At 41.7% G+C, this 24117-nt stretch overlaps 3 pseudogenes; 2 read left to right on the plus strand and 1 right to left on the minus strand.

Moving 5' to 3' along the window:
- On the plus strand, window positions 5768-7379 carry Gm19044 (predicted gene, 19044; annotated as a pseudogene).
- Window positions 10680-13502, plus strand: Gm8844 (predicted gene 8844; annotated as a pseudogene).
- Mageb8-ps (melanoma antigen, family B, 8, pseudogene) lies at window positions 22566-23558 on the minus strand (annotated as a pseudogene).

Raw genomic sequence — 24117 nt, forward strand, 5'->3', positions numbered from 1 at the left:
CAGGAACCCTGGAGAAAGACTCGAAACTCCGTTTGTGGAGCCGACCCTGAGGATGGCCTATACGGATCTTCTCTCATATTCAGATTTTCTCCAAAATTCTTCCTTGGTTGAACTAGGGCTCTACCAACTAGAAATCAAAACTTTTCATTTGGAGATATTTCAGGCCACACATAGGATTACCTGAGATTACCTGAGTAGTTTTGTATGGAAAATCGAAAATCAGGTGGGATATTGTTATGTGACCCGCCGCCCCGCCCACACACAATTTTTTTTAGCACAACCTCATAACATTAAAAGTATTTACATTCTTTTTTTAAAATTTTTTTGAGATACTGCTTTTTATTGAACATGTATATGATCCACCTTTATATTATTATAAACATTTTACAAACAAAATTTCATTTTGTTAAAAAACATTTCCTGGATTTTATCACTGACTGGTTAAGACATAAGATATAGAATCTATAAATAAAGTCTTTACATTCTTATCAGGCACTAGAATTCCTCCTCTAGCAAAATTTAAGGCTGCTCCCATTCCTTTGTGACCTCACTTCCCTGAAATTTTCCAGGAAGAAATCAAGCTTAACATATTGTTCTAAACGGGACTTCCTAGGGAATACAGAGCTGAACATTTTGTAGTAGCTACACGAGGAAGTCTTTCTAGGATGCACACTACATGGAGTTCACAGTCACATGCTGACCCGGACAAATGGCCTGTTTTGGGACTTCTCTGGCTTTCCTATTAAACGTTGTTTCTCCCTAAGAGTTCTAAGTTAAAAGTGGGAAAGTCCTTTTGTTAACGTCAAGAATGGATAACAAGGATCACTTGTGTCCCATGTATCTTTCTACTAGTCCTGATTTATGCTCATTACATTTCAAAATATTTATTTACAGGTCAGTTTCTTTTTAAATTATTTTATTTATTTACATCACATTTTATACACTGTCATCTTTCTTAAATTTCCAAATGATTGTGGAATGACTGTCTCCTCACTCCTTGTTAATCTTGACCGTTATCTATTATTTAAAGGCTTTGAGGGGCTGGGCTTGGTGACGCATGCCTTTAATCCCAAGACTAGAGAGGCAGACACAGGTGGATTTCTGAGTTCAAGGCCAGCCTGGTCTACAAAGTGACAGCCAGGGCGATACAGAGAAACCCTGTTTTAAAAAATGCTTTGAGGGAAAACCAAAAAAAAAAAAAAATGCTTTGAGGGAAATTACATATCCCTGAAGAAACATAACCAATTTGCTGATTGCAAATCTTGAGAAGTCCTTTTCCCAGGAATGTGAAGTTGAGAGATTTCAATGAAAGACAAGACACAAACAGGAACTTAATTGATAAATTCACACTTTTCTTCCCACGTAACTTCTAAGTGATAGCACCAAATGACATTAAAAACACCTTTAGCTTCTAGAGAGATGGTTCAATGGTTAAGACCACTTGTTCTTCCATCAGATCTGAGGTTTTCTTTTCTTTTTTTCCAGCACCTACAGAGTGGCTCAGGACAACCTGAAACTCCATTTCAAGTGAGTCTAATGCCCCCTTCTAGTACCCAGAGTCACAAGGCATACACAAAGTGCACAAATATACATGCAGACAAAACACCCATACACATAAAATAAAACCAAGTAAAAAAATCTCTGAAAATTAATAAACACAGTCTTAAAGCCGATGTGATAACAATCTGATAACTGATAGAAACTGAATTGAAATGGAAGAAAAACAGTGTTAAAATATATTAACCTAATGATCTTGGCCAGCTACCAGTTAATCTTTTTAACAATATGATGAACTGTTTGTTCTTAACAGTATATTCTATTGGTTTTATTTTTATTTTGGCAATAACTAATATTTTACAATATACTAAGATGTCCTCAACTTTGCCTGTGTTCTTGGGCTCTACTAAAACATTTTTATGACAAGAATCTCAAGATAATTATTGTCATATCAGAGAACACACTGATAATTTTAATATTTTTTTTGCCTTCTAAGACACTTGCTTTCCTCACAGAAGAATATAGCCAGATGATTTTCTGAGCCTTAGATCTTTAGAGTCCATATTATCTCCTTTTCTCTTTCATTCACTCTTCTCAGTTCCTTTTACATTTTTATTGATTAGATTTTGTGTTCTAATTCAGGATTTTTGTTAAGGTCCATCTTTTCAGTCATATGAACTCTATTTTGGAATAGTAGGGGATAGCAAATTATGGTTAAGTTCAAGCTCAGCATCAATTTTGGGAAAGTTGGATAAAGTGGGCTCTTAGAGTACTTGATACTCAGAATTTAGGCACAAGTTATTCATTTAACAGATGGGTGAGTTTGGATACATTACCACACACTATGAGCCTCAGGCAATACATCTACAAGATCAAGTCACAGGATCTATCTTATAATGTTAGTAGTGTGCAGTTAGTGTATGCAAACCACCTGGCACCATGCCTGCAGTGCACCGAGACTTTAAGAGATGTCTACCATTAAAACCATTATTACAGTTGTTTTAGGCACAGAGGATACCACTCCACACTGATAATTTTTTAATCCAAAACATTAAAAAAAATTTAACACTCTAGGATATGAAGCAACAAATAAGCTCAAAATGCTACTTACAAAGAAAATATAAGAGCCAGGTCCCCCATTAAATCATATTTTCAGTAGAGGTGTCTTTCCAGGATACATCTTCTAGGATTCTATTTAAAGACTGAATCTGTCTTTCTGCCCCAGTGGACCAACCTTTTGATATTGCAATATGGTGTTGTAATCTGTAAGTGTTCTGGGCCACATTCAGAGATATCCTGGGGTCCATGCAACCCTCTGGCTACCGTTTGAGTATACCTAAATGTGTTCCTATGATCATTTATTTAACCATTACTCAAAAAATCCATATCTGATTTGCTTGTATACACACACACACACACACACACACACACACATGAACACAAATGCATGAGTGAAAACAAAAATTTAAATATCCTTTTAGTTGATATAACAAAAAGTGCTGTGTTCTGAGTTTCTAACCTCAAAGAGCACAGGACATTCTTTCTGTGTACCCCATAAGGAGATTCTCTCTGATCTACATGAAGAATCTCAGCCCTGAACATCTATCTACATTCTCATCAAGCTGCCATGCAGTCAACATAAATGCACCTGCCACTGAGGGATATGCAAGTGTCCAATGTTAATATTACCTTATAGTGGAAAGTTATACTAGGCGTCCTCATTTGGAGACCCACATATTTTCTCCTCTCATTTAGCTTTTCTTAGAAAGTATCTGATCACCTTCCTTCTATTACAGATTCTCCATGTGTCTCTGTTACTGTGTATCTGTCTCTGTCTGTCTCTCTTTGTGTGTCTCTGTTTCTTTGTATCTCTGTCTCGTGTGTCTTTCTCTATGTGTCTCTCCCTCTCCCTCTCCCTCTCCCTCTGTCTCTCTGTCTCTCTGTCTCTGTCTCTCTCTCTCTCTCTCTGTCTCTCTCTTTCTCTTTGTGTGTATGTGTGTGTTTATGTGTGTGTGTGTGTATGTGTGAGTGTGTTCAGATGTGAGTCTGTATGAAGGCCATTTCACATATGTAGATGCCAGTGGTCAGCCTCAAGTGTCAATCCTTATGCACTGTCAAGCGACTTTTTTTGAGACAGGGCCTGGAGTTTCCTGGCCTGGCGTTCACTGTGTAAGTGACTGGCTGGTAGGTGCCAGAGATCAGTCTTTACTTCTCCAGTGCTAACATTACACCCACCTGTATGATGGACACTCTTTAGTCTTTAACATTTGATATACAATGGTTGAGTCTTTTTGTTCTGCTTCTTTTGTGCTTACTAATATCCTTTCACAGAATAGCTGCTCAGTTAATATTCAGGTAACCAAATGCAAATATGCATGAAGTCAAATTTGTTACTATTTTTCTAACATTCCTATAACAGCCAACACAATCTGCATACATGTACTTAGTTTCATAGAAAAAAGAAGAAACATAATAAAACAAAAAGCCACGATTAGTACCTTTATTTTAATATTTTTTACTGCCTCCTGTTATCCTTAATTTTATTGAAGAACAGGTTTTCTTTTTTTTCTCACAATATCATTATTCTGATGCCACATTCTGTTTTTGAATCACATATATGTAAATATGTTTGAATTGTTTTATACAATATCAAATTTCTTACTCTTAAACCTGATAGATTCCAATAAATGTGTTATCAGTGCCATCCATAAACTTAAATTGTAAAAATAAACTTTCAACTAAAATAAAGAGCTCTTAATACTATAAAAACCCCTAAATATCCAATTCACTTATATTTTACAAAAACACAAACCCTTTATATCCTTTGTTTTCAACAGCTTCACTTGGACCTTCCACTAGTTAGTAGCTTACCTGCTTTCATTATCAAAAACAGAATAACTTGCTTTATACTTCACTGGGACTGGAAGGATCCCACAGCCAGTATAGCGGCCTAAACTCCAGTTCTGGTTTCTCTACATCATCTTGTGAAGTCTCCTCATGATGAGATGGATAGACTAACATGTTGCCAGACTAAAAGGAATCTTGGCTCTTTGGATTCCTTAGTTCTATCTATTCTTCTACTCTAGATTGAGTATTGTGTAATGTAGGGATGGTCTCTTTGATATACATAAAGTATCCGATTCAAAGTGGGGAAAGAAAGGTTTGCCTTAGGGAACAGCCCTTATCTCTCTGCATTCTCACTACTGACATTACAAGTACCTGTCACTATACCTGTATTAAAAACAAAAACAAAAACAAACAAAAACATGTGTGCTTGGAAAAAAATCAAAGACCACCATGCTTGTTTAACAAGTACGTTAATGACTTTGCTACCTGCCTTACCCAACACACACACACACACACACACACACACACACACACACACACACACACATACACAGGCCTCCCTGAGTAATCCCAAGCCAGTAATAAGTCTCTCATAACTGATAAAGTCTACCTTATCGACAAGTATGCAGGAAGGAGCTGACTTCCTTAAATTAAAGACCAAATACTAGTCCAATGTTTTCAAATGCTCTACTATGAATCTCAAAGTCACTATGGCTTGTATATGGCTGAAAAAAAATTCACCAAAGGTTCAAATAATGAAAGTTTGTCCCCAGTATGGAATCATTAATGTGGTGGAACCTTTAAGAAATTAGATCTAGCACCAAATAATTCAGTCATTAGTGAATTGCCTTTACAAGGGACAAATGATGCTCATGGTTTGAATTAGCTTTTGTGTAAGTGGACTATAAAATAAGGCAATCCTCTCACCCACAGTCTTGGCTTTTTTTTTACTTTGATAATTCCGTTTCCATTTCTTCTATTGTAATTTAGCCATGGTGCCCTTCCAAGGTGCTGGAGAAAATGCTATATTTACCACCTATCTTTTATTTATAACATACATAGGTAAGGGCACTTTACTATAACAGAAACGAGACTAATATGATGCTGCTTGCATTTTTTTGTTGTTGTTGTTGTTGAAAATCTGTATCACTGATGTTATAATCAGCAATTTTATTTTATACCTTTATGGCAGACCCTTAATAAATATTTTTGCTTTCCTACCTAGAAAGACCTTTGTGTGAGCGCTCGGTGAAAGTCGGGACCTTAAAGGAGCTCACACTTTCACCACGGTGGCTGTTCATACAGTCATCAAATCCTGGACATGAAGCATCTGCAGCTATCCTGATAGCGAGTGGAGCTTTAAGAGGACCCTTGAAATGCAATCCCTAGATATACTCTGGAAACATCACCTGAAATAGGAGAGGGGAAGAAGTGTAATGTGGCAGCTATGTTCCCCAGGGCCTGTGTCAGGACCAATCTGGCTATGGTGCAGCCTGCCTCACCAAGCAGGAAAGTGGAATATTTGCGAGATGACAGCACCTAGATGCAGTTTGACAGTGAAGCTTAACTCTGCACCAGCAATCCCAATGCAGTGGCCATAATCCAGACTAACTCTTGTTTTTCTTCAGTTTCTTGAGGCTCATTTTTTTCCCAACTTCATTTTTTATTACTAATCGATTTGTATGTCCACTCCAAATGTTGCTCCCTCCCAGCCCCCTCCAATCTTGCTGTTCAGATGTATTAGGGTATCCAGAGCTTGCTCTGATAGGAGAGCTGGGTTCTGATGGTGCCAAATTGCATTGGTGTCTGTTGATTACGTTCTTGCACTTGCCTTTTGCCCGTTGGTTACCTCTGGTGTTCACTGGGCTGGGTGCCCAAGTTTGGAGCAGACCTCCTTTGAGGCAGGTTGAACTGTGTGTTCAGGTTACAGCAGGCCTCCTATGAGGCAGGCAGAGCTGGGTTTCTGATTTGAGCTGGCTTCCTGTGCTCTTGGTTAGAGCTGGTGTCCTGTGTCCCTGGTTAAGGTAGACGTCCTGGGAGACAGGTAGTCCTTTGATGTCAGGAATCAGTCATGTTGATCTGCCCGAGGTATAGACTGAGGTGCTAACCAGAAGGGTGATGGAGCTCTGGCAGGGCAGGACATATCCCATGCCTGCTGAGCTCTGTGGGGTTTCTAGCTGGTGTGGATATTGGAGAAGGGGTCTTACCTGTGTCTTTGGATAGAGCAGCCTCCCTGGGAGACTGGCAGGGCTGTGGGTACAGGTAGCAAGCATGCTGCTCTGCCACAGGTACAGGTAGAGGTGCAGACTGGCAGAGTCACCCTTTTGATCAATGTAGTAGGACCAGTGATGGCCTGGGTGGGAATTGTCCCTCCTACCTGATATCACCAAAACCTACTGGATTGAAAATCCCTAGATACCTGGTGAGAAGGAGATCCCTGAACCTGCATTCTGATTCCCATTGTTGACCCAGCCTTGGCAGCCCCAGAGAATGTCTTTATTGATGCCATCATTTTTGGAGGCTGTTGATCCCAAATGCTCTGCTTAGTGTACAAAGCCTTCAGCTAAGTTCATGGGATGTCTGTGGATAGCTCCATGCCATCAAGTCCACTGCAGCTGCTGAACAGTAGTAATACATCATTTTGCCATTTGGCTTTTTCCTGGTTAAACTTGGACACTAACTGGAACATTAAGCATAGAGAGACCTAAAGGAATCTAGATGTTTCATATCTTCCCTATCAACTGGTTTCTGCAAGATGAAGCAGGCATATTCCTGTGACCAGACTTTGGGAAGAATGCTCTTAAGCTAGAGTATATCTGTCAATGATTAGAGGGAAATGACAGTGCCTAAGAGATATGTATTTGGCTAGTACCAAAGGAAGGAGAACAGGATCTCAGTGCCCTCAGAGTCATAGACACGATTCAACTATTCTCTATCCCAAGGCCTTCTAGGTAAAGGACATTTTTGATATCCAAAGCTACTTGACAGAGCATGTCAACCAGGATCTGCCTAAGGAACTGTTGGCTGAGCCTGAAAGGACAGGTTCATAGGATGTGACCCGAGGCTCTAGACTCTAGAACACAACACCCTCAACTGGAGTTATGAAACCTGCAGGCTTGTAGAAAATATGAGCAATTTGACTTTAACTAATAGGTGAGTGCCAGAAGTCTAGGCCGCAGACTTTATGCTCTATGATAAGTGATGCGTGTATAGTTTATACATCTATGCTGTTTTTACTTCCCATTTGTCTTCATAGGCTTTCTTCTAATGCAAGTCTCAACACTGGTCCACATATTAGGAACATCTGCAAGAAGTCATTACTCTTATCTTTAAAAATATAAGCCAGTTTGGAGGTTCCTTAGAAAATTGGACACAGTACCACCTGAGGACCCAGCAATACCACCTCTGGGCATATACCAAGAAGATGCTCCATCTTGGAAAAAGGGCACACGCTCCACTATGTTCATAGCAGCCTTTTTTTTTTATAATAGCCAGAAGTTGGAAAGAGCCTAGATGCCCCTTAACAGAAGAATGGGTACAGAAAATGTGGTACATTTACACAATGGAGTACTACTCAGCTATTAAAAACAATGTATTTATGAAATTCCTAGGCAAATGGATGGATATGGAGACTATTGTCCTAAGTGAGGTAACCCAGTCACAAAAGAACACACATGATATGCACTCACTAATAATTGGGTATTAGCCCAGAAGCTTAGATTACCCAAGATACAATTCACTCATTAAGAAGGAAGACCAAAGTGTGGATACTTTGATCCTTCTTAGAAGGGGGAACAAAACACCCATGGAAGGAGTTACAGAGACAAAGTATGGAGTAGAGACTGAAGAAATGACCATCCAGAGACTGCCCTACCTGGGGATCCACCACATATACAATCACCAAAACCATACACTGTTGTGGATGCCAATAAGATATTGCTGATAGGAGCCTGATACAGTTGTCTCCTGAGAGGCTCTGCCTGTGCCTGACACATACAGAGGTGGATACTCTCAGCCACCCATGAGACCTAGCATAGGGTTCCCAATGAAGTAGGTAGCGAAAAGACCCAAGGAACTGAAGGGATTAGCAGCCCAAAGGAGGAACAATAATATGAACTAACCAGTAACCCCAGAGCTCCCAGGGACTTAACCAGCAACCAAAGAGTACACATGGTAGGACTCATGGCTGCAGCTGCATATGTAGCAAAGGATGGCCTAGTTGTATACAAATGGGAGAAGATGACCTTGGTCCTGTGAAGGCCCTATGCCACAGTGTGGGGGAATGCCAGGGCCAGGAAACAGGAGTGTATGGATTGGCAAACAGTGGGAGGGAGGAGGGGAGGGAGGAGGGCATTTTTATTTTTCTATTTTTATTTTGGAGAGAAAACTGGGAATGAGGATAACATTTGAAATGTAAATAAATAAAATATCTAATAAAAATTTAAAATGGGGAAATAAAAACATAACCCAGTGTGGTAATGCACACCTTTAATCCCAGAACTCTGGACGTAGAGACTGGCTAATCTCTGGAAGGTATCCAGTGGCCTGCCCTGGTCTACATAGCAAATGTTAGGTCAAACATGATCATATAATGGGACCCTATAACAACAACAACAAAACAAAAACAAAAACAAAAACAAAAACAAAAAACAGGGCACAGCAAACTGCTCAGTACAGAGGGTTAGGACTATTTGTCTCACACACACATGCAGGAGCTTCATTCTCCACTGAAGTTGACTCCATGCTGATTCCCCTGTTAGTGCCTTTACCCTCCCACCTGACTGGAACCAGGAGTTATAAAGCACTTATGAAAGCACATTCAGTTTAAAACAGCTGAAATTTTTCCTCCTCCTCCTCTTCCTCCTCCTCCCCTTCCCCTCTCCCTCCCCCCTCCTCCTCCACCTTCTCCTCCTCCTCCTCTTTCTTCTTCTTCTTTTCTTCTTCTTCTTCTTCTTCTTCTTCTTCTTCTTCTTCTTCTTCTTCTTCTTCTTCTTCTTCTTCTTCTTCTTCTTCTTCTTCTTCTTCTCCTTCCTTTTTTGTTTGTCTACCTTCAAACTCACACTGTGTGGCAAAAATAAACTTGATCTTCAGATCTTTCTCTGTCTCTCCATTGTGAAAACCATGTGGCATGAAAGTCAGCTGGACAAGGACCACTTCTACATGATTTGTGTTGTAGGTACTGTTCTAATCACATGAAGGAAAGCCCTTTTAGGAAAGTCCTATTTTACAGATCAAGAAACAAAGTTGGATTAAGCATAATGGCACATGTCTTGACACCCTATCACTAGAAATCTCAGGGCAAGAAAACTGCATACATAGTGAGGCACTGTCTATAAAGAAAGCAAACCACAAAGATTTGAACTTCAGAGGGGAAGACGTTGGGAAGGGTCTGGGGAATTTGCAGAGTGAAAGTGGATTTGATCAAAAGAATGTGTATACCCATATGAAATTCTCAAAGATTAAATAGAACTATAAAATGTTTTTTTTTCCATTTTTTATTAGGTATTTCGCTCATTTACATTTGCAATGCTATACCAAAAGTCCCCCATAGCCACCCACCCCCTCTCCCCTACCCACCCACTCCCCTTATAAAATGTTTTAAGTTAAGAAAAGAAGACAGCAGGTGATTCAGCTACGTTTGATAGAACAATGAGGTCATATGAGCCACTGCATCAGGAGATATTATTTTGTCTTTTAGGTAAATTCTCCTAAATTTTCAGGTTTCAGGGTAAGCATTGTTCTGGCATCCAACTGATCTGTTTGTCTTATTCAGTTTGTACACTGATAATGCAGTAAAGTAAGGTATTTTCCCTCAGGCTACAAACCCATACTGTACCTATATTTAACTTGATAGACAACAGGACATAGCCTCTGTTGAAGAGTACAGATGTTTCTTTAAGTTTGACTTCAGTATTTTCATGTTAACTCTTGGCAGGACCTGGCCTTCCTTCTCATCACAGTTCTGAGATTTACATTGTATTTTTGTGAGTTGTTTTTTTAGTTGAGATGACTCTCATTAGGTAGCCCAATTTGGCATCAAATTTGCAGATATCCTACACTACATTACAGGTATGCACTACTGTTCCTGGCTCTGAAGTTCATACTTGAAAGTACCTTAGAGAACTTCTGAGCTCAGTGGTAGATTGTTTACTTAGTGTATGGGATTCTAGGGTGATTCCTCACTGTTGCAAACAACAACAACATTAGCAACAGCAACAACAGCAGCAGCAGCAGCAACAACAAAATCCTATGAAGTGCACTGATAGATGAAAATCTTAAAAGGTATGTCAAAGTCAGAAAGACAAACACGAAATATTTCCTTTCATCAAAAATATCTAGACTACTTGTAACTGCCGCCATGATGCCGAAGGGTCCCAAGCAGCAGCTGCCTGAGTGGATCAGAGACAGCGAGGACACAAGCCAGTGGACAAAGTAGTGAAGAAAGGCAAAAAGGACAAGAAGACATTCTTTGAGGAGCTGGCAGTAGAGGACAAACAAGCTGGGGAAGAGGAAAAATTGCAGGAGAGGGAGCAGCAACAGCAGCAACAAAAGAAAAAGGGAGACACCAGGAAAGGCTGTCAGAATAAGGATGTGGACTATGATAGTGTTGAGAGAGTGCTCATGGAGCAACTTAAGCATCTGTCTATGTCAGCCAGTGATGAGCAGGATGAGGTACCTGCCCCCATACCCCGAGGATGGAAGAGGGCCAAGGGTGAAAATGCTTTTGAAGCCCTGATTCAGGATGAGAGTGAGGAGGAAGAGGAAGAAGACAATCGTGTTCTCAAGCCGCCAAGCCAGAGAAGATTCACATCAATAAAGTCATGGCTGAAGAGCCACGGCTCAGGAGTAAAAGGGGAAATGAGGAGAAATCAAAAGGGAAAGCCGAGAGTAAACCTGCTGCTGCAGAAAGTGAAGGGGAAGATGCGGAAGACACAGCTAAAGAAAAGGAGCCTCCTCAGCAAGTGAAGGACAAAGACAAAAAGGAGGCAGAGCAGGGTTCACGGGAAGAGAAAGAAGAGAAAGGAGAGTTGAAGCAAATGATCCCTATGCCAACGTTAGCAAAAAGGAAAAAGAAAAAGCTAAAGAAACAGATGGATTATGATCGACACGTGGAGTCATTAAAAGCAGCTAATGCTGCAGAAAACGACTTCTCTCTGTTCCAGCCAGAGGTGTTTTCCAGCCAGGCAATGTTAGGCAGGTGGATTTTTGAGTTTGAGGCCAGCCTGGTCTACAAAGTGAGTTCTAGGACAACCAGGACTATACAGAGAAACCCTGTCCCGAAAAACCAAAAAAAAAAAGGGGGGGGGGGGAGAAGAAAATGCATCTGACATCAAGTTGGAAAAATTCAGCATGTCTGCCCAGGGCAAGGAGCTGTTCGTCAATGCTGACCTGTACATACTGACCGGTCGCTGCTATGGGCTGGTGGGACTCCATGGCAAAGGCAAAACCACGCTTCTGAAGCACACTGCCAACTGTTCCCTGAGCATCTCCCCCTAACATTGATGTGCTGCTGTGTGAGCAGGAGGTGCTGGCTGATGAAACACCAGCCTTGCAAGCTGTCCTTTGCGCAGACACCAAGAGACTGAGGTTGCTAGAGGAGGAGATGGCTTCAGGGACAGTTGGAGCAGGAGGATTCCACTGCTGCTGAGAAACTAGAAAAGGTGTATGAGGAACTGAGAGCTACTGGGGCAGCAGCTGTGGAGGCCAAGGCAAGGTGGATCCTGGCTAGCTTGGGCTTCGACCCTACGATGAAGAATCAGCCCATACAGACGTTTGTTCTCTGGGGGTTGGAGAATGCGTGTCTCCCCGGCCAGGGCACTGTTCATGGAACCAACACTGCTGATGCTGGATGAGCCCACTAACCACTTGGACCTCAATGCTGTCATCTGGCTCAATAACTATCTTCACGGCTGGAGGAAGACGTTGCTGATTGTCTCCCACGACCAGGGCTTTCTGGATGACGTTTGCACTGATATCATCCACCTGGACACCCAGCGGCTCCATTACTACAGGGGCAATTAATTACATGACCTTCAAGAAGATGTACCGGCAGAAGCAGAAAGAACGGCTAAAGCAGTACGAGAAGCAGGAGGAGAAGCTGAAGGCTGGGAGCAAGTCTATCAAGCACGTGGAAAAGCAAACAAAGGAAGTCCTGCCTTGAAAACAGTAGAAGTGCTGACAGAAAAACCAGGATGAAGAGTTTCAGGAGCCCCCTGAGCTCCTGAAGCGTCCCAAGGAGTACACTGTGCTTCACCTTCCCAGACCCCCCCCCCCATCCTCACCCCCTCCCCGCCACTCAGTCCACCTGTGCTGGGCCTGCACGGTGTGACATTTGGCTACGAGGGGCAGAAGCCACTCTTTAAGAATCTAGATTTCAGCATCAACAAGGACTCCCAATTTTTCATTGTGGGTCCTAATGGTGTTGGGAAGAGCATACTATTCCTCCTCCTGATGGGCAATCTGACACCAACCAATGGGGAAATGAGGAAGAACCATTGGCTGAAAATCGGCTTCTTTAACCAGCAGTATGCAGAGCAGCTGTACATGGAGGAGACGCCCACTGAGCACCTGCAGAGGAGCTTCAATCTGCCCTACCAAGATGCCCGGAAGTGCTTGGGCCGCTTTGGCCTGGAGAGCCACGCCCACATCGTCTAGATCTGCAAACTCTCTGGTAGGCAGAAAGCCCAAGTTGTGTTTGTAGAGCTGGCCGGTCGGTAGTTTGATGTCCTCATCTTGGATGAACCAACCAATAACTTGGACATAGAGTCCATCGACGCCCTGGGGGAGGCCATCAACGACTATAAGGGGGCTGTGATTGTTGTCAGCCACGATGTGTGCCTCATCACAGAAACCAACTGCCTGTTGTGGGTGGTGGAGGAGCAGGATGTCAGACAAATCGACGGTGACTTTGATGTCTACAAGCGAGAGGTATTGGAGGCCCTGGGTAAAGTCATGGTCAACGTCCTAGGGATTGAGCTCCCCTCCTGGAAGCCTGCTGCAATAAGCTCCTATGGCTGGAATCTAGGCCATCTCCCTTCATCCACCTAGAAGCCTGCTGTGTCTGCTGCCAGCTGCAGCCACATGGGCCATGAAGGGGGTGTGTTGCCTTGATGAGTGTGAGAGCATCCATCCATGTGGATTGTGTCCTTCTCAATGAAGGACTGTGTTCCCCTTGAGGTAACTGAGCTGGCTTGCCCACACTGACTTAGTCTCTCTTCAGACAAAGGTGATCTTTGCTGTGATGGGTTCCCCTCAGGCCAAGTTAAGGTGACCTCTTGTCTCAAGACATTTGCCACTCAGAACTGGCCCTGGTCCCTCCTTTGGAAGGGTACTACTGACTCATCTGACACAAAGAGCCAGAACCTCTGGGCTGGAGACAAGTGTCTGAGACCTGTACTCTCTCACCAAAGATCTGGTGCCTGTGGTCCCTTGTCTCATGGGGACTTGAGGGCAGGAAAGGAGAGCTCCTGAACTGAAGTCTCCTTTACAAGGGAGGAAATAAAGGAGTGGGGTGCTGAAAAAAACTAGACTACAAAGAAAAGACAAGAAAGTAGAAAGGGAAATATTGGGGACAAAGGAGATCATTAGGATGGTGAATAGAATAAGAGCCCATGAATGCAGGACACACATGATTGATGTATATTTAATACATGTATAAAAGATTATGTTGAAACTATTATTATGTACAATACTATGTATTACTAGTAAGAAGTAAATAAAGGGAGAATCATTCTCAACGTCTCTCTTCCAGAGAAAAGAAACTTTCTGGGACCCATACAAGGAAGTGTAAGGGTGACTCATTCAACCATCCCTGCCAAGGAACATGCAGTGATGATAGCTCAGTAGACCCTGCCTGTCTTGAGCTCCTCAGTCCCTAAGTCTTTACTCAGTGTCCTCATCTAAGAGCCCTGCAGGGCCATTGTCCTCCTTGTTCACTGATGACTGCACATTAAGAATAATGGTCTCATTTCCTCTAAACCTGAGGCAAAAAACAATGGGCATCCATGAACCAAATGATATATTTGCCTTCACAGAATTAAAACACATCCCTTCCCTAGAAAAAATATCAAAAAGAGAATAAGAAGAAACCTCACAAACTTGGAGAAATAAAATTTTTGTAAAGAACTACTTGATAAAGGTCTGTTTCATAATATTCAAGAGTATCTACAACTCAATGATAAATACAAAATTCAGTATAAAATGGAGAAAAGATCTGAAAAGATGCTTCCCCAAATGATACAGAATATAAGTATGTATGTCCTAACATTATATGCTCTAGACAAATGCAAACTAAAATAGAAATGTAATACTACTCCACATCTATTATAAGAGCCCAAATCCAAAACATTGATGACAGAACAGCTTGGTGGTTAGGCAGAAGTTTCTGAGGATGCTAGAAACTGCCAGGAACAGCTCTGCTCTGAAAATATCCCCCCCAAAACAGAAAGGTACAAAAGGGTAGGAGTTGGGGACAACTTGGAGACACTGGATTTCAGCTTGGGCTTAGTAGTGTTTCTCATAAGCGTGGACATGGTCCTTTTCATCTTGAGACATGATGACTAGTTTGAGACAAATGACGAGAGTGTGAAATGAAGTGCAGGTGATACAGGCACCTAAATATTGTGCAATAAAAGCCCTCATTCATCCCTGGTTAGGATGGAAAATAGTACAATTAGTTTGGAAAGCAATTTGGATGTTTCCTACAAAACCACACAGATTTTTACCATTGACTACAACCATTATGCTACTTGATACTTACCCAAATAAGTAAACAAACAAACAAACAAACGAAAAACACCTATGCAATAGTCTGCACAGAATGATTTATGACAAATTTTTAAAGATTTTATTTATTTATTTATTTCATGTATGTGAGTACACTTAGCTGTAAAGATGGTTGTGAACCATCGTGTGGTTGCTGGGAATTGAATTCAGGACCTCTGCTCGCTCTGGCCCAAAGATTTATTCATTATTATATCTAAGTACACTATAGCTGTCTTCAGACACACCAGAAGAGGGTGCCAGATCATACCCGTGGTTGTGAGCCACCATGCGGTTGCTGGGATTTGAACTCAGGACCTTTGGAAGAGCAGTCAGTGCCCTTAACCTCTGAGCCATCGCTCCAACCCAATTTATGACAATTTTATTTGTAGTTGCCCAAACTGGTAGCAATCACGATGTTCATCAGTTTGAGATCAGATAGACTGGTGGTACATTTGGACTATGTTATTAAAAAATAGAGACTTGTCCTCTAGTTGTGACTTGACTAGTTCAAATGGACACAACTTGAACAAATATTGTATGTTAAAGGCTCCACAACTAACTTTTCTTAAAAAAAAATGAGTTATAAATCCACGAAAAGATACAAAAGAAACTTATGCACATATTACTTAGTGAAAGAGATCAATATGGAGAAGATTCGCTGTGAGTATTCTATCCAAGATTCTTAGGGAAAGGCAAAACTGTGAAGACAGTAAAATGTCAGCGGTATCTAGCACTCAGAGGGAAGTGTGACATGACCATAGAGGGCGAGGCATGGTTTTCAGTAAAGTGATGCTTTAACAATGAATATAAATTATGAAATTTATCAAAACCCCACACAATATGCAACACCACAAGTGAAGTATAACAAACTATGGACTTTAGAATCTGATATAATGACATGTAATACAAATTTACTAGTGTGTAAGAAATGTACCACTATACTATGGGATGCTGTTAGCAGGGAGGTTGTATATGTTTAGGAACTCAAGTTGCATAGGCACCTTTACATTCTGTTCAGGATTTTGTAAACTTAAAACCGCTCTAAAATAAAGTCAGTTCTTTAAAACCATATGAAAGCTTCTGCCTCATTCTTTTCTCCTTAATATAAGGACTGAATACAAGGGACCAAAGGGCCAGGCCATTTGTTTTCCCATATATTCATTTGTAGGTTATGATCTCAGTTCTCCTTTACTGTACATTATTAGATGTTGAGCAGGGTCTGAGACTTCCTATTTCTTGACCTAATGTCTTCCCTATTAAAAAAAAAATATGTCTAAGTAACAAGGAGGGCCCAAAGTGGGGTGTGCTTGAATTTCAATGAGAAGGATAATTAGATTAGACATGGGGGGTATTGGGTGGAGGGGACATGGGAGGGGAGCAGTGGCGATGGTAACAGGAGGAACGAGATAGGGGAGGATAGAAAGAGAGAGAGTACTCAGAGAGACAACTGGATTGAGAAGTGGCATCTCTGTGATGAGCTAGAAACATAGGACAATGGAAAGTCCCAGGAATGTATAAGTGTGATCTGAGCTAAGACTCCAGTAATGGGGAGTATGGAGCTCAAACCTACCATCTCCTGTAACCAGGCAAGACTTCCAATAGCCGGACTGGGGCACCAATCTAGCCACAAAATCTCCCATCTACAGTTTCTTCTGTCTACAAGAACATAAAAACTGAGCTGCCAACCAGAGAGAATGCCTGGGATAGACCTAGGCCCTCTACCCATATGTAACAGTTGTGACGCTTTGTCTTCATGTGGGACTCCTAACAGCAGGAGCAGTGGCTGTCTCTGACTATATCGCCTGCCTTTGGATCCCTTTCCCCTAACTGGGCTGCTTTGTCTAGCCTCAGTAGAAGAGACACCTAGTCTTACTGAATCTTTATATGCCAAGGCTAATTGATATCTATGGGAGACCTCCCCTTTTCTGAGAAGGGGAGGAGGGATGGAGAGGTTGGAGGTGAGGTGAGAGGGAGGGACTTGGGGGGGCGGGGGGAGGGGGAGAGGATGGAAGGGGAAGCTTGGATTGGAATGTAAAGTAAATAAATAACAATTTTAAAAACAGTACCTTTTGTGTAGCTCTCGTTAATGGGATTTAAGGTGACTGACTTTATCTTTCCACAAATATCCTTCATTTCTAAGATGTGGCAGACAAGAGCTGAAAAGACATCTCAGTCAGCAAAGCACATACCTTAAAACTCTACCTGAGTTCAGTTCCCAGGAGCTGAGTGTGATGTGTAATCCCAGCGCTGGGCTGAGTGTGACGTGTAATCCCAGCGCTGGGCTGAGTGTGACGTGTAATCCCAGCGCTGGGCTGAGTGTGACGTGTAATCCCAGCGCTGGGCTGGCAGACAGAAGCAGATCCCAGGGCCTTGTTGGCCAAATACTAGACCAGGAAAAAATGCCTGAGGGGGAAAAAAAGTGGATAGCTCCTGACAACAAATAACTACCACACTTGACCTCTGACCTCATCACACACATGTCTCTACTCCAGAAGTGTCAGACAGATTGCTGTTTTATGTGGGATTTCTGATTGGGAGTCCAAACTCGGTTCAAAGTCTAAATCACTGTAGGACCTTCCTTCTGCTAAGCAGGGTGGGTATGAAAGTGGTTTTGTCTTACATTTATGCCTGAAATCTCGATAATGTTTGACAGAGAATAATACAAGGGTCTCACTGAGAGAGGCTTTGTAGTTTTAGCACTTTTCAGAGTGTTTACTTTGTACCTATCACACCTAGGAAAGCCTCTGTCTCAAGGCTGGAGTCAGCCAAGGCCTGAGACCAAGGTCTTCATTTCCAGAGATTTCCAAAGGAGAAATTAGCCTCACTCAGTGAAGGCTGTCTGTGAACTCTGTGACCTGACCACAGTGACGGGATACTATGCACAACTTGGCTCTGGGTGAGTGCTTCTGGGGTTCATCTTCCTCATCAGGGTTTTCAGTTTCTCATAGATTTCAGACTACCTCCACTCATGTGAGTCTCCTTCGGGTAAGGCAGACCCTGGGAATCTTTAGTAATTATTAGGGTAGTAGAAGCTCCAGTCGACATCTCTGCCTGACATGTTTTCTATCTTCTCCTCTTTTAGGAATCTCTTTCATTTCATTCACATTCCTGGGTCACAGAATCACTGGGAAACACTAAATTATATGACCAATTTCCCTGTACTATAGTGAAATCATGACATAAGGCAAAGACCTCGGACAGACATTTCTTTAGAAAAACACAAGATTGTTCTATTTTTTTTTCATTAAAAGTAAGATTTGGCCTCACATATTCACATTGAAAAGGCTATAATTTTCTAAAAGGAAATTGTCCTGAATGATGGAATATGAGGACATTATTATTTGAGTTAATCTGATTTTCAAACATAATCACCATTTAAGTAGTATTTTCTCTTTCCTCCATTCTTTTGTTCTAGTAATGTATTAGACACAAAATCTCTCCTTAAAAGAAGAATCATGATTGGGCTGGAGAGATGGCTCAGCACTTAAGAGCACCTACTGCTCTTCCAGAGGTCCTGAGTTCAATTCCTAACAACCACATGGTGCCTCACAACCATCTCTAATGGTGATCTGATGCCCTCTTCTGGTGTGTCTGAAGAAATCAACAGTGTACTCACATAAAACAAACAAACAAACAAATCCGTTTTAAAAAAAAAATCAGGATCTTCTGGCAGGGTCTAGCCAGGTGAGTTCATCTTATCCTCTCCCTAATGCCCAGGCTAGCCTGGGTCTCACACCAGTTTCTTGGCCTAGTCTGGTCACTATTGCCCTAGCTGACCCCAAAGTCCCCACTTCTGCTAAGATCTACTGTCCCAAGCCTACTGGGCCCTCCAGTACCACATCTAATCTCCATGGTAAACCAGATTCTGTATAGCTTTTTCCAGAGCCCAGGACCCAACCAACCTATACCTAATCTAGAGGCCCCATTTGAGTCATACCTTACCTGTTAAGACAGCCATATCCTGCACATCATTCAACAGGATCTTGTGGGACAAGTGGACCATGCCACAAGACAGAAGTTGAGTAGGCCCAAACCCCAGGAAAAATCAGAATTGAGAACAGCAGGCATGGGGCCAGCTCCCTGCCAAGACCTACTTATTCTGGAACACATGATCACGACACCCCACTGAGAGGGCCATGACAACCAGTTATGTAGGGACAACACCTGAAGTCCCTGCCCATACAAATAGAGCATCCTTAACATCTCAGACTGAGCCAATGGCAGCATCTACCCTTGGATCCCACACTACTCCCAAAATATTTATGAGGTCCCTGTATACGTGGAATAAAGTGCATGAGTTATTTCACCAAGAATCATCTGAGAGTGGTTGTTTTATTGAGCTATAACACTCTTGGGAAGGGTTTTCTTTCCCTAAGAATTCATTGCTGGACCTTGGATCTACCCCCTTAGGCCTAGCTCATGCCCCTGCTGCAACCGCTGTGGCTACAAGCTGTCCACAGCTGCCCATAGCCACTTGCTGTTGATTATAGCTACTTCCCACTGCCTGCTTGCCTAGCGGCTCCAGCTGTGGCTCCCAGCTGCTTGCTGCAGCTTAGCCTGCCATCACTGCTGCCCCTGGCACTGGCACTGCTATGGTAGCGGGAGAGAGCTCCCCCTAGTGGAGTGGATAAAGGACAGCTGGCAGTCTGACCAACTCAGATACCACCAAGGCCCAGATTCAAGGCTTTGACTTGACTTACCCCCAAATCTACATCCTTTGTGAACAGTTGCGGGGAGTCAAAGGGCCAGTCCAGCTGACCCAAAGCTGCAGGATCTCCACGACACAGGACAACAACAGGATAACCAGGAGGAGTCCTGATGTGGATTCAATATTGATGGTTTCACAGAAGCCAGAGACCTCAAACCAGAACAATGACTCATTGTAACAGACATTTGCAAATGAAGATGTGTGGACAGAAGGATATACTGTGGTACAAACTGTGACATACTGCATCTTCCACACTACATCTTCCACGACGATATATTTTCTATGCGTGTGTGTGTGTGTGTGTTAATTTTATTTTAGGGGAGAGGTTCAAGGATGGAGTGGGATACAAGGGGATAGGGAGGTGACACTGCAGTACATGATGTGAAACTCACAAAGAATCAATACCATGGAAAGCTGGACAAAATCATTTCAGTCACCACAGAAAAGTCAAGTTGAAGCACATACAAACTTGGATCCTTAAACTCACAGCAAACAGGAAAATGGGAAGAAGAACAATTTAGTTCACTCCATAGGATCTGCATGAATCCCAGCTTGAAGACGACACCATGTTCAGTGGGAAAACTGAGAAGTAGTGAATCTTTATATTGTTTGGGAAAGAGTTGGCATCACCAATATGGGAGATAATATGTCAAAAGCTTGTAAAGCTGAAGTTATTATTTGTTACTATTTGGCAAATATACACTTTGGTAAATGGTTTTAGAAAACTAAGAAAAAGTTAAATAATGTGTATTCTAGATCTCCTTGTAAAACAATATCAAACCACTATTAATTTGGAAAAATAAACCGTTTTATAAGGAAAAAAGTGGGGTGGCTGAATAGACTACAAGAAAACTCAGAATATTAAATATAAGGCCCAGCACTGTCATAAAGTGAAGGGGTAGACAAGAGTAGTCCAGTCCAACAGGCACAGGAGAGGTTGTTCTCCTAGTATCTCCTACTACATCAGACAATGGGTTCAAGCCTTGTAGTTTACCAGTTGTGTGAAACTGCACATTACCAAAATCTGTAAGCTTCAGGCCTTTCATATGTGAAATGATTAGGAAAAAAGCCTTGTCTTTCAAGAATGCCTAAGTATGTATTAAATATGTAAAATTATGGGACTAATTTTTTTAAATACAAAATCTTGTTATGACTCATTTTCTTTCCATATTGCAATAAAACACACTATTTTTTTAAAGCCAGGAACTATGTTGGAAATTAAAGAAAACCCTCTCGGATAAAGTCAAACTTACCAAGAGAAACCAAGTGCTATTTTTTTTTTCCTTATGAAAAATCAATTTCAGTGTGAGGTTGACTTTCTCAGTTGATACAACATATTTTTTTCTATTGTTCATTTGTTTTGTTGCTTTGTTTTGGAGAGTGTGTTTCAGTGTGGCCTTGGCTGTCTTTGAACTTTCTCTGTAGACAGGGCTGGCCTTGAACTCCGAGATGTGCCTGTCTCTGCCTTAACAGCGCTAGGATTAAAGGCATGTGCCACCACTGCCAAGAACAGCACAATTTTTTTTTAAAAACATACTTCAGGTACCTTGAAACTTCCCTTCTCTTGAGTTGGCATTCAACTAAAGCCACTTCAACTTTTATCCCTCTAACCTCTACTGGAAATATTTGAAAGTTGCCAAATCGCACACAGTGTAACCTGATGAGTGTCCTCTAAAGGAGCACCCTCTGGATGTCCCAGTCCATGACAAAGAGTGCCAGCACAGGATTTTCTAGGTGTCTCACTTTCCTTGAGCAATGGCTCCTTTTTCAGATTATGAGTATATACAACACCCAGGGTATTCAGTGATCTTTAACTCCTGGCAGAGCCTTACAGGATGCATTCTAGTCCTGCCAGTTCTCTCCCAATTCCCCCAAATTAATGCCCAGGGCATTTTCCCAGTGTTAAGAAATGAAGCTGTGAAAATATTTTCGCACATCCTACTCTAACCCTATCCAGTAGCCAATTTTAAATTCTTTCCCACTGAAATCCTCGAGGCTTCCTAAGACCCAACTTTGTATTAATCAAATAATCGCTAGTTGATTACATTCCTGTAAAATACTCTTTCTTTACTTCCTTTTTCTGGACAGTATAATTAATTGAATGGTTATTTACTACATCTTCGTTATCTTAGCCCTCCAGTATTAGCATAGAATCACTAAGAGTAGATGGTCAAATTATGTTTAGGGACCAATTAAGCCTATGAACATTTGGGCCTAACTGAATAGTACTTACGTGCACAATTTTTAATTGAAAATTTTCATACAATAAATTTTGATAACATTGTTTCCCCTATTCAACTCCACCTAGATAAATGAAACAAAGACATTTATATATTTTTATTTTTATTTTATCATATAAAGAGAAAAGTTTTAATGCAAATATTAACCAAATTACCATTTTTCTCGTTCTCTATGTCATCATATATTTAATGATGAATTGTTTAAAATTTCTTTTATAAAGAAACTTATTCTGCATACCGATGAATTTGTACGAACAACATAGTATATTGAGCTAATCATATTGATACAGAAAAAGAATATTTGAAAACTGAATTAAACAAAAAGGCAGATAACTTTCCAAATTGCCCATAGAGAACAAGAACAGAAAGCTATTCACTCCACTTTCTCTAGTTGCAAACTGTCCATCATCAGCCCTTTCTTTCGATGTCCTCTTGAACTACAAGGTCAAATAAAAAACTCTTAACTTCACTAGGTGTGAGAGGACCTGCTTGACATGGCTGTGGGACCTTTAATTGGCATCTGTTGTTGTTTCAATGACTGCAGCTGCAGCTCTTTCTTCCTCATCTTTCAAAGCCTCATCATACCGAGACTGGAAGACATTTGGAACTGTATGGTTGATCTTAGCCCAAAATTCCAGGATTTTCATCTTGCTTGTCTCAGCATGAGACCTGGGACCCCACAGAAATTCATAGCTTGCAGGATCGCTGTTAGGCACTGGCTGATACTCCAGGTATTTAAGCTTCACTAAATCTTGAGTGATAAGCTTCCTGGGTTCCCCAAAAATGAAATGTTTCTTTCCATCGTATATTTTCATTCTATTCAGGAATTCCCAGATCTTTTCCTCAGTAGCACGATTTCCTTTCAGGAAGATTACCCCTAGGAGATTCATGAGCAGGCCAGTCTTGGGAAATCCCCTTCCTTTGGTCACAACACCGTCGTTAGGGAGATTCATTTTGCTAACAAGGGTGTAGGAATTCTTCATAGAATCCACTTCCTTTATGTCTACACCAAGAACCACCTCTAAGTTGAATGAAGCTCTTGTGAAGATCTCATGGAAGTGTTCTCTATTTTTTTTATTGATCATCTTCAACACATCTGCTTTCAGAATGTCCCTTTTCATTCTACACATTTCCATCATGTAGCTCACCACCAGGCGGACTGCACCAATGAGAGACTTTATAGGGCGCTTCACAGTAGAAGGTGAGGCCTGGAAAGAGCTATGTTTTCTCTTAATTTTGCACTTAGCTCCTCTATATGATCTTGTGAGAGAATCACTCATAGACTCAGCGGTAGAAAGGGCTCTCTGAGGCACCTTGGAAGTGCTTTGTAACTTAGAAGCAGATTCTTTATGGGTAGTAACCCCCAAATGAGGAGAAGATGGAGGGAAATGGCTTTTCTCCTCTGCTGCAGGGGCCTGGGCACCCTGGAGATCCTGGGTCTCACCTCTAGCCTGGTGGCATTTTCCTCCAGCATTGAGCCTTTTTTTCTGACCCCGAGGCATATTGATCTTGTTCGGTGTGCACTAGCAAACCAGTGATTCTGCTACCTGGAGAGAGATTGAGATTGCATAAGTACGTTCAACAGAGAGATAACTTTTGGCTCTAAGGAGCCCACCTTTACAGGATTTGGTAAAAGTACTGCTCTAAGAACCCACTCTGCCCTTGTTCTGACCAGCCTATCCTCTGATAACCCTATGGAACTAATTAAAGTGTACTTTCGACTGCAGCCTGCCACCTCATTTGGTGTGCACTGAGAATGCAAGTGGTAGTGGAAGGCTTAATTCTGATGGATCCCCTTCTCTCTGAGATAGGAAGATCTCTCAGCTTCGAAGCCAGTGCCATTATCATAGCAAATTGTTAGTAAACCTGGGCCCCTTCCTTATGCAGCACTCATTTTGGATTAACTCCATCTAATGCTCTCATTCCCTCCCAGGGGTCCTTAGGATGAAAGGAAAGAATACCTGAGCCCTCAAAACTCTTCATGGTTTACTCAGTTCTAAGAGATGACATAGGCTCACTGAGAATTCACGTCCAGAAATATTCTGCCCACTGAATCTGCGC

The sequence above is a fragment of the Mus musculus genome, chromosome X (assembly GCF_000001635.26).
Source record: "Mus musculus strain C57BL/6J chromosome X, GRCm38.p6 C57BL/6J".
Lineage (NCBI taxonomy): Eukaryota > Metazoa > Chordata > Mammalia > Rodentia > Muridae > Mus > Mus musculus.